Source organism: Chiloscyllium punctatum, chromosome 5 (genome assembly GCF_047496795.1).
Source record: "Chiloscyllium punctatum isolate Juve2018m chromosome 5, sChiPun1.3, whole genome shotgun sequence".
NCBI lineage: Eukaryota > Metazoa > Chordata > Chondrichthyes > Orectolobiformes > Hemiscylliidae > Chiloscyllium > Chiloscyllium punctatum.
This window is the reverse complement of record NC_092743.1, coordinates 58,135,305-58,151,428: the sequence shown is the minus strand read 5'-3', so window position 1 is coordinate 58,151,428 and position 16,124 is coordinate 58,135,305.

The following is a 16,124-nucleotide window of genomic DNA, read 5'->3' as shown; positions in this document are numbered from 1 at the left end:
GAAGCAGAATCTCCCTACCTTTGTATTCATTTCCCCTTGCAATAAACAATAACATTCTGTTAGCTTTGCTAGTTACTTGCTTTAGCTTCATGCTGACCTTCTGCCCCATATTTCTCTGTACCTCGGCGCTCTACAATCTCTCACCATTTACATTCAGCAAACTTTGTTTTAACCAGTCCCTTACAAACCAACACTTTTGATAAACAGGTATCTCAAATACCTGAAGTTTATTGCATTATTGCGGTCTTTGTGATGCCCGAGCAGTCAATTGATGGTGAGAAGGCTCGCTGTTAGTGAATTTTATTAAGGCAAAGTTGCACTGTTACTTAAGTGATTTATGCCAGAAATAAAGTATAATGCAACTTTGCCTTAAATAAAGTTCACGAACCCATTTTATTTTCTTTGTTTTCTGTGAACTAGCCAATCTTTTATTCATGCCAATTTGTTTATGAACATTTGAGTTTTGCAATTACTTTAATCTTGCAGCTACCAAATATCTTTTGGAAACATATGGACAATACATCCAACAGTTTATATTTATCCACAGAGCGTTACTTCTTCACCCAACTCCAATAAATTGGTTAAACATGATCTTCCTTTCACAAAACCGTTTTGAATCTGCCTCATTACTTTGAACCTTTTAAGTGGCCTGCTATAATGCCTTTAATTGTTGCTCCTAATGTTTTCACTATGACAGATATTGAGCTAACTGGCCTGTCGTTTCCAGCTTTCTGTCTTTCTCCGGCTTTAATCAAAGGATTACATTCATTATGTTCAAATCTAATGGAAACTTCCTTGAATTGAGGCGACTTCTGAAAATGAAAACCAATTATTTCACTACAGCTACATCTTTCAAGGCCTTAAAATGAACTCTCTCAGGATCTGAGGGCTTGTCAGCTCACAACTCTAACAATTTCCCAATTCCTCTTCTCTAGGGAATGTAACTTTCTTGAGTTAATCCCTCCCTTCAATTTCTTGAATTAAGGCAGTTTTATAGCTATCAATTTGTTACAGTTGTGTATTTGTGCAGTTTAACTTTATGCTGCATTTCATATCAAAAATAATTAAAATAATGCAACAGTGGATGGAAAGCAAATTAAAATACTTATAGGACATGCAATGGTGTTCAAACAATGAAATGCTTCAAGATGACCCTTAAAAAGGTTAACTGATCAACCGTGGTAATATTCAGGTGCTGTCATATGTGGCATTGTCTATGAAGAATAGATGTGACTCATTAGTTCTGAACATTTGAAAAATTAAGCAGCACAATTAGTTTTTAGGGAATGAAAACCATTTTAAAACTGTTCTCCAGCCTCCAATCTAAATAATGAAGGCAAGAGGTGGAAGAGGAAGCAGGGTACCAAATCAAACATTTGACTGTAAAGTTCAGTTTCTGAGTATCTGTTAGTTGTGCCAGATGGACATGTATATTCGATTAAACCATAATCCTTGTATTTGTGTGATATATTTCTTAATTTAGTTTCAAAAATGGCACCTGTGCCATGTAGGAGAAAGTGAGGTCTGCAGGTGCTGGAGATCAGAAAAGCACAGCAGGTCAGGCAGCATCCGAGAAGCAGGAGAATCGACATTTCACGCTGGAGCCCTTCATCATACCTGTGCCATTTATCCAGGTTGTGTCAGACACAGTATGGATAAGGGTGACAGTGCACATGGTAGCATTATGCAGATGAGGCAGATTGTGCCAATAGTCAGTGTATAAGGCTGATGGAGTCATAGAGCCAAACAGCATGCACATAGGCCCTTCAGTCCATCCAGACCATGTCAACCATAATCCCAAACTAAGCTAGTCCCACCTGTCTGCTCCTGGATCATATGCCTTCAAACCCTTCCTATTCATGTACTTATCCAAATGGTTTGTAATTGTACCTGCATCCACCATTTCTTCTGGAACCACCCACTGTGTAAAGAAATTGCCCCTCATGTCTTTTTAAAATCTATATCTTCCCAACTTAAAAATGTACCCCCTAGTCTTGAAATCCCCCACCATAAGAAAAAGACAATTGCTGTTAACTCTAGCTATACCCCTCATTATTTTGTGGGTGGTATGGTGGCTCAGTGGTTAGCATTGCTACCTCACAGTAGCAGGGACCTGGGTTCAATTCCTGCTTTGGGCATCTGTCTGTATGGAATTTGCATATTCTCCTTCTGTCTGTGCAGATTTCCTCCCACAGTCCAAAGATGTGCAGGTTAGATAAATTGGCCACGCTAAATTGCCTGTAGTGTTAGGTGAATTAGTTGGGTAAATATAGGGTAGGGGAATGGGTCTGGGTGGATTGCTCTTCAGAGGGTTTGTGTGGACTTGTTGGGCCAAATGGCATGTTTCCATACTGTATGGAATCTAAACTTCTATAAGGTCAACTCACACTGCAGTGAAAAGTGTCCCAACCTTTCTTTATAACTCAAACCTTCCATACTTGGCAACATTCTGGTAGATCTCTTCTGAACTCCCTCCAGCGTAATAATATCCTTCCTATACCTAGGCGACCAGAACTGGACACAGTATTCCAAAACAGGCCTCACCAATGTCGTATACAGCCTCAACGTGACTTCCCAACTCCTATACTGATCTTGCTACTCCTCTCAGAACCCCATGTGGTTGAATGTATTTGCTGCAAAAAGGCCTTCCACCAGTGATACTTAAAGAAACCATCAGCTACATTCAGGTTAGTTTCTGATCAACATCTACAGGTTCTGCTGATTGAGTTTTCTCTGTGAACTGCTGTGAGTTTCCTCCTGCTATTTAAAGTTGGTAACATCTACAGGGAATGATTTTTCACTTGCAAAAGGCATTAATGTTCTGACTTGCAGAGTCCTACACAAGCCAGTTTCTCCTATTATGGATACTATTCATTCTCCTTGGCCTGGAGCAGGGAGACTGAGCCAATATAACACAGAGCAGGGCAAACTACTCATGGAGGTAGAGGAGGGAAGGGAGCAAAAAGGCTCTCAGCAAGAGATCTTATCTACCCAGACTCTTCACAGAGCAATCTCTTAACCTCATTTCAGTGAGTACCAATATGGACCTTAATGCAAGAAGTGCTCATGAAAATCAACCACCTCTTGCAGACAGACCTGTAGCCTCATAACAGAGTGAAGGCAGTGTTGAATAGTGGCTGTAAAGGTGACTGTGGTCATGACCCTCTTCAAGTCAGCATTCTTCCAGATTGGAGCAGGTCACACCATCAACATCTTCCAGTTCCCCGTCCATGGTTACATCAGAGATGTGATAGATGCTCTTTATGTTGGGAATGGGGAGTTCACTGCTCTCTCTGAACAGAGAGAATGCACATGGCTCTGTCAGAAAACAGAAGCTTCTCCATGAGGAAGAGTGCCATCAACTGCCTACACTTGCCTGTGTTTAAATTAAATGAAAATAAAACAACTGGAAAGGATTCCAGTCCTGATTATGTAGCTGCTGTGTGACCTTACTCAGTACATTGGGAGGCCCAATGTCCATCACAGAAACTGCCTTTGCTCTGTTTCTGTCCCTGACCTCAAACCAGAGGCCAGTTATAGGACAATAAGATATGCAATAAGTCCAAATATATGTAGGTTAGGTGGATTAGCCATGTTAAATTGCCCATAGTGTCCAGGGATGTGTAGGTTAGGTGGATTAACCATATTAAATTGCCCATAGTGTCCAGGGATGTGTAGGTTAGGTGGATTAGCCATGTTAAATTGCTCATAGTGTCGAGGGATGTGCAGGTTAGTTGGATTAGCCATTGGAAATACAGGGTCATAGAGATAGGGTAGGAGAATGGGTCTGTGTGAGATGGTCTTCAGAGGGTTACTGTGGACTTGATGGGTAAATGGCCTGCTGTCACACTGTAGGGATTCTATGATTCTATTAAGGAATAGCATCAATATTTGACTCATGATTCCCCCGGGGAACCCAACCATCATATAAAGAAAGTCATATTACTACATGAAAGCATTGCTTCCACAACCTGGACCACTGGAGGAGCCTGAATACTCGCCAAAGCATGCGTCCGGATTCATGCTCGTCTTCTCTATCCTTCGAAATCTCTCCACTATTAGGGCACAGGCCATGCCGCTGGCTATTTGACAACTAACTGGGGAATAGGAGGAGGAGGAGAAGAAAAGTTTTTGTTCACTAATATGTCACCTTTCCAGAAAAACTGTCCAGAGTCAGACCCTGTGACTGTAGCAGCAGTGAACAACTGTCCTTCTTTCTGTAAGTCCCCATTAAAGTTAATGTATTAGCTGCAATGTTGATGTAAAATACCAAAATAATCATCCAAAAAAAGCAATTAGTCATTCTCCTGAGTTACTTGAGTTTCTGCCTTGCATTTAGCTTTGCCTATTACAGTGCTCCAGACTGTCCCAGTAGCCACAATCTGTCTACTGATTTTCACTGAGGGAAACTACAGATGGCCTGCAGGACATTTTTGAGCACCTGCAGCCTTGAATGTCTGGCTTTAGACTAAACTACCTCAGCTCATGGAAGTTCATCGATGAATTGTGAGGTGGGGTGGTGGGAAAGAACAAATGATGGCTTTTTAAAAATGGAGAGTACGTTCCAAAGAAACATTGCCATTTTCCCAGGGAGGCTCCAAAGCAAATTCTAGTCATCAATTGGAGGACAGAGTTGTTGAGTTGTTCAAGCCTCTTTCAGCACTGGTACCTACATCCACAAAAGCAGCAGTGTAAGCTTGCATAGCACCAAACTGCACTTGGATGGTGACAAACTGAGATTTCAGTCTGTCCTTCTACTGCCACACTCAGATATTGGATGATTTTGCATGTGCTATGACGTATGTGGAAACATTGACTGCTAAATGCGTCATCATGGCTCAGGCTTTAAGGGTTCTCATGGAGTTGGCCATCATGTCCATGTTGGAATGACATGGACATTCCAAGCTCAGCCTGGGCCCTGTGGGAGATTGGAGCAAGACTCCTTTATGTTCCCAGAAAGTGGCAGCAGGAGTTCTGCCAGGTCAACCAATGCATTACACATTCTGTTCGACATGTCACTGTCCTTTATCGATATGACATCCCATAAAAATGTGTCTGTGCCCTCTGCAGTGGAACTCATGTGTAATGCCATCCTCTCGTAACCTGGTTCTTATGTTATCCTTATCCTCTTAGTTGTCACTCATCATGTACAAATTTTTCTTCTTCGGCAGTCCCTCAGGACTGAGGATCTAATGAAGATTCATCTAGACTCTAAACGTTAGTTTGCTGTCTCTCCATGGATGCTGCCTGACCTGCTGTGATTTCCAGTCTTTTTGTTTCCTTCAGGATTGGGGATGACTCTGTGGATTTGTGGGTTCTGAAGTGACTAAACCGGCTCCATCCCCTTTCCACAGGTAGGGCAGGTAGTCGTTGCTGGAGTGATGGGGATACTCAGATCTCCATAAGCTCCCCTATGCTTGCACTCTGTTAGGATCTGAAATAGTTGGCTCTTTCCTAACTGCTGCTGGGTAGCCTTATGTTAGAGCTTTGCAGATGGGTATCTTTTTTTCAGGGAAGATAGCAGCGGCACAGTAGCTCAGTGGTTAGCATTACTGCCTCACAGTGCTAGGGACCTGGGTTTGATTACACCCTTGGGCAACTATCTGTGCCGAGTTTGCATGTTCTCCCTGTGTCCGCATGGATTTCCTCCGGGTACTCCAGTTTCCTCCAGAGTTCAAAGATGTGCAGGTTAGGTGGATTGGCCATGCTAAATTTCCATAGTGTCCAGGGATGTGTAAGTTAAGTGGATTAATCATGGGATATGCAGATTTATTCAGATGGGTCTGTGTGAGATGCTCTTTGGAATGTCGGTGTGGACTCAATGGGCTGAATGCCTGACTTTTGCACTGGAAGGATTCCATGATTCTATGTTTTGAGAACATCCTTAAAACGTTTCCTCTGGCCTTGTGATGAATGCTTGCTGTAGTAAAGTTTGGAATAGAGAGATTGTGTGGGAAGTCTTGTCATCTCTAAGCTAACCTTGAAAGTATGCGCAATGGTAGAATGTGAATTGCTGGTTAGGAGTGTGAGAGTTCATCAACATCAGTCTCTTGTTCCTCTTGCATTTCATGCTCATAGATCAGTGCCTGGTGAAGTAGCAGTTTTTGGTTATTTGATTTGATTTGTTATTGTCACATTTGAATATCCTTTACTGTCACGTGCATTCAATATAAAATACAGTGAAAAGTGTGTACCGTCACTCGACCATAAGCACAAAGTAAAATGGAAAAAATAAACTTAGAGAGATAACTTAAAGAAATAGCAGGAAAGAAAGCAGCCAGGGGAACGTAGCTGGATACAATGCTAAAAATCACGTTCCTTGACCACAGAATTAATTTTTGCAAACAAATTTTAGGAACTTTAAAGATGGGTTGAACTTTCCAGTGCCAAAATGTATGAAGCCCTATTGTGTGTAGTTGTTGTCATACATACTCATTAAAGCTCACCAGAATTAACTCAACACACAGACACTACAAAGACAGGGTGGGCAGATAGCTATCGGAGCTGAATGCCAGCTTGCATCTTGCAGATGGCGCCAACACAGAGCAACTTCTTGCGAGCTCTCTCCAGCAGATCTTATTCTCACATTCCTTATAACCATTCTGCACCTTTGAACCTAAATTCTAAGTCTGTAAAAATTACTAGTAAGTTCTTTTAAATCTACCTACAGATCTGAAGATCCTATGAACATCCAGACCTCGAGTATTAATGACACTGGATTCACAGGCCCAGGGTAAACCTATCAGCTTCCCATAGGCTCCATTAGGATACCTGGAACCAAAGCTCAAACTCTGACCCGACAGCAATCCAACCCCATGGTTGGTGCACAGCCCAAACCGTCATGGAAACAAACCTCCCATCCATGGACTTCATTTACACTTCTCATTGCTGTGGAAAGACTGCTAACATCATCAACCCTTCCATCTAAGTAATGGTCTCTTCCAGGCAGAAGATACAGAAGCTTAAACACACAAACTGACAGGTTCAAGAACAGCTTCTTCCCCGCTGTTATTAGACTTTCTAACTTCATATAATGTTGATTTTGCTAATGTTGATCTCACTTTATGCACCACCTGTGCAGCCATAACCTTTTGTGCCTCACTCTGTCTAAGCACCCTATGATCCTTATATCCTTGTTTACTATGATCTTCCTGTATTGCTCACAAAATGAAGTTTTTTACTGGACTAAGGTACATGTGACTACAATAAATCAAATCAAATCAGTGTCATCCTGGGAAACTGGGTAAAGTACTTGAAGAAGATGAATGTCCTCACTCAAGAATCTTATACTCAAGAAGCTTGACACCATCCAACACAAAGCTATCCTCCTTCCTGGCCACAAATATTCAGCCTTTCTACCATCAATACTCAGCAGCAACAGTGGATGCCAAATGCAAGATGGACCACAGAAATTCATCATGGCTCCATAGACAGCACCTTCCAAACCACAACCACCTCAATCTAGTAGGACAAGGGTGACAGATACATAGGAATGCCACCATCTGCGAGTTCCCCTCCAAGTCACTCACCATCCTGACTTGGAAATATATCGCTGTTCCTTCACTGTCACTGGGTCAAAAATCTGGAAGTCCCTCCCAAACAACACTGTGGGTGAACCTAAATGAATGGACTGTTGTGGTTTAAAAATGCATGAGGGGCAGGTAGAGAAGGACAATATGTACTGTCCCAGCCAATAATGCCTATAAATAAATAAAAAGATGTGGTAAAGATCTGCAAATACATTTCAAAATCTCTATCCTTTCAGCTCACCCACTAATATTCAATGTCACTCCATTCTTCATCATCCCACAGAAACCCCCGTCACTTTCTGATCAATGTTGTCTATCATTCCATGATTTAAACTTTACATTTATAACCACACCTGACATTTAACACTGCAGTAAGTTTCACACGTACATCTCACAGCTTACACTCACTAGCAGATATTCAACAATGGTAGACAAATCACCCATATAGTTAGGTCATGTAAGCAAATGCATTTCCCTTCAGGACAAACTGAACAAGGAGCACCATCTAACTATGGAAGCAGGCTACATGACCTCACCACAAAGAAACATCATTGGAGTGGCTATAGTTAAGGCCATGACCCATAGAAAGAATGAATCGATTAAGTGTAACACTACCCTCCTACTCATACTCCCCCCTCACATCCAACCAGCCAACACCCATCCAAACCTTATTTACAAGCTGCAAATGGTAAAAGCATGGATATTAGGTTTTTCCTCCCTTCCTTCATTGCAACACTATCCTTGCATCTTCCTCCTCAATAACCATGAAGTGCTTCGAGAGGTTAGTCGTGACTGACAGCAACTCTAGTCTCCCAGCCTGCCTTGATCCACTTACCTACTTTTGCAACAGGTCCATGGTGGACACTATCTCCCTGGCCCTACACTCATCCATGGAACATCTAGATAAGAAGAATACCTACATCAGACTCGTACTTACTGACTATAGCTCTGCCTTCAACACAATAATTCCAACCAAACAATTTCCAAATTCTGAGGCCTAGGTCTTTGCTCCACCCTCAGCAACTGGATCCTTGACTTCCTGCCCCACAGATTGCAATTGGTGAGAAAGGCCAACAACAGCTCTTCCATGATAATCCTCAATACCAACACCCCTCAAGGTTGTGCATTCTGCCCCTTATTATACTCCCTATATACTATGACATTGTGGCCAAATTTCTTCCTAACTCCATCATAAGTTCACTGGTAATACCACCATTGTAGGGTGGTTCTCAAACAATGATGAGACAGAAGACAGGAAAGAGATAGAGTGCTTGGTGGCGTGGTGTAAAGATAACAATGTCTCCCTCAATGTCAGCAAATGAAAGAGCTAGTCATTGACTTCAGGAAGCAAGGTGGAGGGCACGCCCACATCTAGTTCAAGGAACTGAGGTGGAGATGGTTGACAGTATCAAGTTCCTCGCAGTGATGGTCACTAACATCCTGATCCAACCACGGTGATGCTATGGTCAATAAAGCACCACAAGGCTGCTACATCCTCAGGAGTCTAAGGGAATTTGGTGCATCTGTAAAGACTCTTCTGAATTTTTATAGATGCACCATCGAAAGCATTCTATCCAGATGCATCATGGTTTGGTGTGGCAACTGCTCTGTCCAGAGCCATAAAAAACTACAGAGAGTTGTGAACACAGCCCAGTCCATCACGCAAGCCAACCTTCCATCCATTGACTCCATCCATTCTTCTGATCTCTTCTGTCAGGCAGTGTTGATTCCACTCTTTGTGCACCTTCTCTGCAGTCATAACATTGTATTCTTTGCTCTGTTCTGTTACTCTTATGCACTTTGCCTATACTGCACACAAAACAAAACTTTTCACTGCACCTAGATACAAGATGATGGCAGCAGAATGGGCAGCATTTGGGCTGCTGTATCCACGCTTGTCCTCCTTGTCTGTGTTTTTCTTTTTATCTTTTTCCTTTTTTTCCCTCAAACCTACCTGAGAGCTCTATGGCAGGAGATGGCTTTGTTGGGCTCTAGGACAGTGGAAGCCTTTTCAGAGGCAGCGTGGCTGCAGAGTCGGTCAGTCAGCCTGTGAAGCCTGGAGCAGGACACTCACTTCCACATGGAGTGGGTCCCTGACAGAGGCATGGTATGAGCTGGGAATTCCAGAGTGGGACACTCTCTGCAGCATGGCATGGGCTGGGAACGCCAGAGTGGGACACTTGGCATGGGCTGGGAATCCCAGAGTGGGACACTCGGCATGGGCTGGGAATTCCCGAGTGAGACACTCTCTGCAGCATGGCATGGGCTGGGAATCCCAGAGTGGGACACTCGGCATGGGCTGGGAATTCCCGAGTGAGACACTCTCTGCAGCATGGCATGGGCTGGGAATCCCAGAGTGGGACTCTCTCTGCAGCATGGCACGGGCTGGGGAGGGTGGAGTGGCATTCTGGGAGCAGTATGCTGTGGCAATGGAGAAGGAAACACTATCTCTCATGACAGTGCTAAGGAGAAGTAAGAGACGACATCTTGAGTCTTTTTGTCTTTCCTAAACTTCATTTTCTCATCCTATCCAATACCCCAAATGTTCAAAAATCCATCAAACTCAATTTATCCAAAAGAATTCCACAGCCCTCAAATAGTATGGAGGGTGACTGAGAGATGTTGGAGTATGGGGAAAGGAGGCTGGCCAACAGAGAGACAAGCTGTCTGGCAAGGGAAACAGACTGACAGGGAAGTATGAAATGGCTAGAATCTTTAGCTGCAGTTAGCCAATATGAGAGCCTGAGTTATGCACCTGGCTTCCAGGATCTGTCTAATTTGGGACATAATGGGGAGCACTAACTTCTTGCCTGTTCCTCACCAGAAGGTTGGCGGTACACCTTCATTCAGTCATTCACATGTAATGAGCTGAGAACCATGTAATCTCGTGAGAAATATCGCCATGCACCTGAATGCAAGTGATGCTCATTGCAACGTCTGCCAAACCTATACTTCCTCCTGAAAGGTTCCATCTTAGACTGCTATCAAGGAAAACACCTGGCAGCTTGGGGTAGCACAGTGGCTCAGTGGTTAGCGCTGACTGCCTCACAGCACCGGGGCCCCGGGTTTGATTTCAGCCTTAGGTGAATGTCTGTGTGGAGTTTGCTGCCACAGTCCAATGATGTGCAGGTCTGGTGAATTGGCCATGCTAAATTGCCAACAGTGTTAGGTGCATTAGTCAGAGGGAAATGGGTCTCGGTGGGGTACTCTTCAGAGGGTCAGCATGGACTTGTTGGGCCGAAGGGCCTGTTTCTACACTGTAGGGAATCTAATCTAATATCCTCCCCTATTATGTCCTCAAAGCATTCTACATGTTTTGATTAGTTCATTTGCTACTCTTCTGAACTTTAGGGAATGTGGACCATTTCTATTCAACCAATGTCAATCTGGTATCTGTCAGGTACCTTATCATAACTAAAAGCAATATTGAAACAGGAAAATTATGAACTTTATTCTTTAGTGGAGAGAATAAAAGATAGAGTTGATTGATACCTTGCTCCTGCCTTTTAAAGTTACTTTGAGGAATATTGAATGACAAAATAATTGTGCTTAGTAATTTGGTAATGATTGTAATCATAGTATTTTAGACTTGTTGTGGATGTGGATAGAAAATGATAGTGTTTAAGTGGAGGGCTTCATATGAAAGGTAGTGATGAAAAGAAGTATATGTGACCAACCTGTAATAATAGCAGTCCGTAGAGTTATGGTGTCAGTCTATAATTTAAGGAGTCAACAGACCCTGTGAGGTGATGATTTAACCTACAATTAATAGTACTTCATATGTCTCTGAAAAGCAAAGGAATCGACACTGTGAAACAAGCAAACCACATTTCCTGTAAAAGCATGTGATGTTACTGCTGTAATAATAATAACAAAAGTGCTTCAATGAATGTGGAAACCTAGTCAGAAATAGCTACACTTTATACTGCTGGAGGAGTCCTAGGCTATGAATCTATGCTGGAATGCACCTTTTATATTGACACAGATATAGTAACCAATATTATATTAGTGAATTTTAAAGGCCCATAATTATTGAATTTATAAAACATAGACCATGTCTAATGAACCTGGTTGAATATTTTGATGAGGTGATTACATTCGTAGATCAGGCAATATTTATGGAAGTGTTCCAAAATGCATCTTTGACCAACCTCAAGGTTACACCATGGAAGCATGGCAATAAAGTGGATGCAAGTATGACAACACACTAATGAATAGTCAGTCTCCAGCCTACGCATACTTTGTCACACATTGGCATGATAGACAATAGAGGCAAGTTTAATAAGCCATGTCATAGTCATACAGCACAGAAACAAATTCTTCAGCCCAAATTGTCCATGCAGTCTAGATTTCCTAAACTGGAATATTCCCACTTGCCTGCACTTGGCCCATTTCCCTCTAAACATTTGCTATCAATGTACCTTTTTAGATGTTTTTTACATATAGTAATTTAACTCGCCCCTACCACATCCATTGGTAGCTCATTCCATGTGCGTGAAAACGTTGCCTGTCAGGTCCCTTTTAAATCTGTTCGCCAAGCTGGGAATTTGTGTTGCAGACGTTTCGTCCCCTGTCTAGGTAACATCCTCAGTGCTTGGGAGCCTCCTGTGAAGCGCATCTGTGATGTTTCCTCCAGCATTTATAGTGATTTGTACCTGCCGCTTCGGTTGTCAGCTCTAGCTGTCCACTGTAGTGGCCGGTATATTGGGTCCAGGTCGATGTGCTTATTGATTGAATCTGTGGATGAGTGCCATGCCTCTAGGACTTCCCTGGCTGTTCTCTGTTTGGCTTGTCCTATAATAGTAGTGTTGTCCCAGTCGAATTCATGTTGCTTGTCATCTGAGTGTGTGGCTACTAAGGATAGCTGGTCATGTCGTTTCGTGGCTAGTTGGTGTTCATGGATGCGGACCATTAATTGTCTTCCTGTTTGTCCTATGTAGTGTTTTGTGCAGTCCTTGCATGGGATTTTGTATACTACATTGGTTTTGCTCACGCAGGGTATTGGGTCCTTCGTCCTGGTGAGTTGTTGTCTGAGAGTAGCTGTTGGTTTGTGTGCTGTTATGAGTCCTAGTGGTCGCAGTAGTCTGGCTGTCAGTTCAGAAATGTTTTTGATGTGGTAGTGTGGCCAGTCCTTTGGGTTGTGGCACGTCCTCATTCCGTTGTCTTTCCCTTAGGCATCTGTTGATGAAATTGCGGGGGTATCCGTTTTTGGCGAATACATTGTATAGGTGTTCTTCTTCCTCTTTTTGCAGTTCTGGTGTACTGCAGTGTGTTGTGGCCCTTTTGAACAGTGTCTTGATGCAACTTTTTTTGTGTGTGTTGGGGTGGTTGCTTTCGTAGTTTAGGACTTGGTCTGTGTGTGTGGCTTTCCTGTATATCTTTGTGGTGAAATCTCCGTTCGGTGTTTACTGTACCATCACGTCTAGGAATGGGAGTTGGTTGTCCTTTTCTTCCTCTCTAGTGAATCATAACAGCACACAAACCAACAGCCACTCTCAGACAACAACTCACCAGGACGAAGGACCTGATACCCAGCATGAGCAAAACCAATGTAGTGTACAAAATCCCATGCGTGGACTGCACAAAACACTGCATAGGACAAACAGGAAGACAGCTAACGGTCCACATCCATGAACACCAACTAGCCACGATACGAAATGACCAGCTATCCTTAGTAGCCACACACGCAGATGACAAGCAACATGAGTTTGACTGGGACAACACTACTATTATAGGACAAGCCAAACAGAGAACAGCCAGGGAATTCCTAGAGGCATGGCACTCATCCACAGATTCAATCAATAAGCACATTGACCTGGACCCAATATACCGGCCACTGCAGTGGACAGCTGGAACTGACAACCGGAAGCGGCAGGTACAAATCAATACCGGAGGAAAGATCACAGAAGCGCTTCACAGGAGGCTCCCAAGCACTGAGGATGTCACCTAGACAGGGGACGAAACGTCTGCAACACAAATTCCCAGCTCGCGAACAGAACCACAACAACGAGCACCCGAGCTACAAATCTTCTCCCAAACTTTGAACCCTTTTAAATCTTTCTCCTCTCACCTTGAGCCTATGCCATCTAGCTTTGGACTTCACTACCCTGGGGAAAAGGATATTCACCTTATTGATGCTCCTCATGATTTTATAAACTACTTAAGGTCACCCCTGAGCCTCCTATGCTCCAGGGAAAATGGTCCCAGCCTATCCAGTCTCCTCCTTATAACTTAAACCCTCTAGTCTTGGTAACATCCATTGGAATCATTTTTACACCAGTTTAATAACATCCATCCTATAGCAGGACGACCAGAATTGTACACAGTATTCCAAATGTGGTTTTATCAATGTCTTATACAGATTTAACATGATGTCTCAACTCCTGTACTCAATGCTCTGCCCGATGAAAGCGAACATGTCTTATTCACCAAGCTCCCTTCGTGGTGATGCCACTTTCAAGGAATGGTGTACCTGCTTCCCTAGGTTTCTCTGTTCAACAACAGTCCCCAGGGTACTATCATTAATTGTATAAGTCCTGCCCAAGTTTAGAATAGAATATCCTTTATTCTAAACCCGGGTAAGACTGAGATAGTTAAAGATAGAATATTGGGGAGTGTTGCAGAACTCCATCTGCTGTTCCTCAGTCCATTGGTCCATTTGATCAAGATCCCATTGTACTGTTACAAAACCTTCTTCACTATACCACTAATTTTGGTGTCATCTGCAAACTTACCAACTACGCCTCCTATAGTCTCAACAAAACAACAGTGGTCCCAGCATATTGCTGGTCACAAGTCTCTAGTCTGAACACAACCTTCTACTACCACCCTCTGTCTGCTACTGTTAAACCAGTTTCATATCCAATAGTTTAGCTCTCCTTGGATGTGATGTAATCTTACTAAACAGTCTACCATGTTGAGCTTTGTTGAAGGCCCCATAGTATCTTAGAGTGGTGGTGGAAAAGCACAGCCGGTCAGGCAACCTCCGAGGAGCAGGAAAATCGATGTTTCGGGCAAAAGTCCTTCATCAGGGTGGACCCTGGAGGCTCCCTGCCTTCAGTCCTGATGAAGGACTTTTGCCCGAAACATCGATTTTCCTGCTCCTTGGATGCTGCCTGACCGGCTGTGCTTTTCCAGCACCACTCTAATCTAGACTTTGATTTCCAGCATCTGCAGTCCTCACTTATGCCCCATAGCATCTTGTCTAGTTCCCACAATGTCCTAGAATACACTCAATCAGGTCCCAGGAATTTATCTACTTTTATGTGTTTTAAGACCTCCAGCACCTCATCTTCTATAATGTGGAACCTTTTCAAGGCCTCACTATTTAATTCCCTGAGATCCCTAGCTTCCATGTTTTTCTCCACAGTAAGTACTGACGTGAAATATTCGTTTAGGATCTCAGCCGTCTCCCGTAGTTCCACATATAGATGGCTTCATTGATCTTCAAGGGGCCCTATTCTATGTCTATGGTATGCCTCATAAATACCCTGAAATGACAAACTTTTAATTTAGTATGAAGGGCTTGTGGCACAATAGGATACTGCAAGTGGAAATGCAGAAATATAAAACTAGACAAGTGGTTGAATATAATGAGAAGCCATAAACAGAGGTCAGATGGGTCTAACCATGCTGTATGGTCAGATGACGAGGATGACAAGACATTTAGTTTTATGAACATTAAAAAATGTATTGGCACAGTGCTACCAATATCCAGATGCAAAAACAGTACTTTACACAACTATATACTTGTGCAGGTACAAACATCCTTCCACTAGAACCAGAGGGGTATTAATATCCTGGGTGGGAAATTTGCTGATGCTATTCGGGTGTGTTTAACCTAGTTCAGTGGGGGATGGGAACCTGAGGTGTAGTTCCAGTACATAGGAGGATGAGAGTAGGGAGGACATGGACAGGATTTCACGGTCACAGGAATGTGCTGGCAGACAGCACAAAGCCAGAAGTTATCCGAAATAAGATAGGTAAGCTTGCAGCATGAATAGGTACCTGAGACTTCGATGCTATGGCCATTTCGGAGGCATGGATAGAGCAGGGTCAGGAATGAATGTTGCAGGTTCCAGGGTTTAGTTCTTTCATTAAGAACAAGGAAGGCAGTAAAAGAGGGGGAGGTGTAGCCTTGTTAGTCGAGGACAGTATAATGGTGGCTGAAAGAACCTTTGATGAGGACTCGTCTACTGAGGTTGTATGGGCTGAGGTTAGAGGAGAAAGTGAGGACTGCAGATGTTGGAGATCAGAGCTGAAAATGTGTTGCTGGAAAAGCGCAGCAGGTCAGGCAGCATCCAAGGAACAGGAGAATCGACGTTTTGGGCATAAGCCCTTCTTCAGGATTCCTGAAGAAGGGCTTATGCCCAAAACGTCGATTCTCCTGTTTCTGGGCTGAGGTTAGAAACAGGAGAGGAGAGGTCACACTGCTGGAAGTTTTTTAGAGGCCTCTGCAGAGTTCCAGGGATGTAGAGGAGAGCTTCGGCAAAACGATTCTGGTTACAAGTGAAAGGAACAGGTTGGTCATTATGGGGACTTTAACTTCCCCAACATTGACTGGAAATGCTATAACTCTAATATGTTGGATGGATT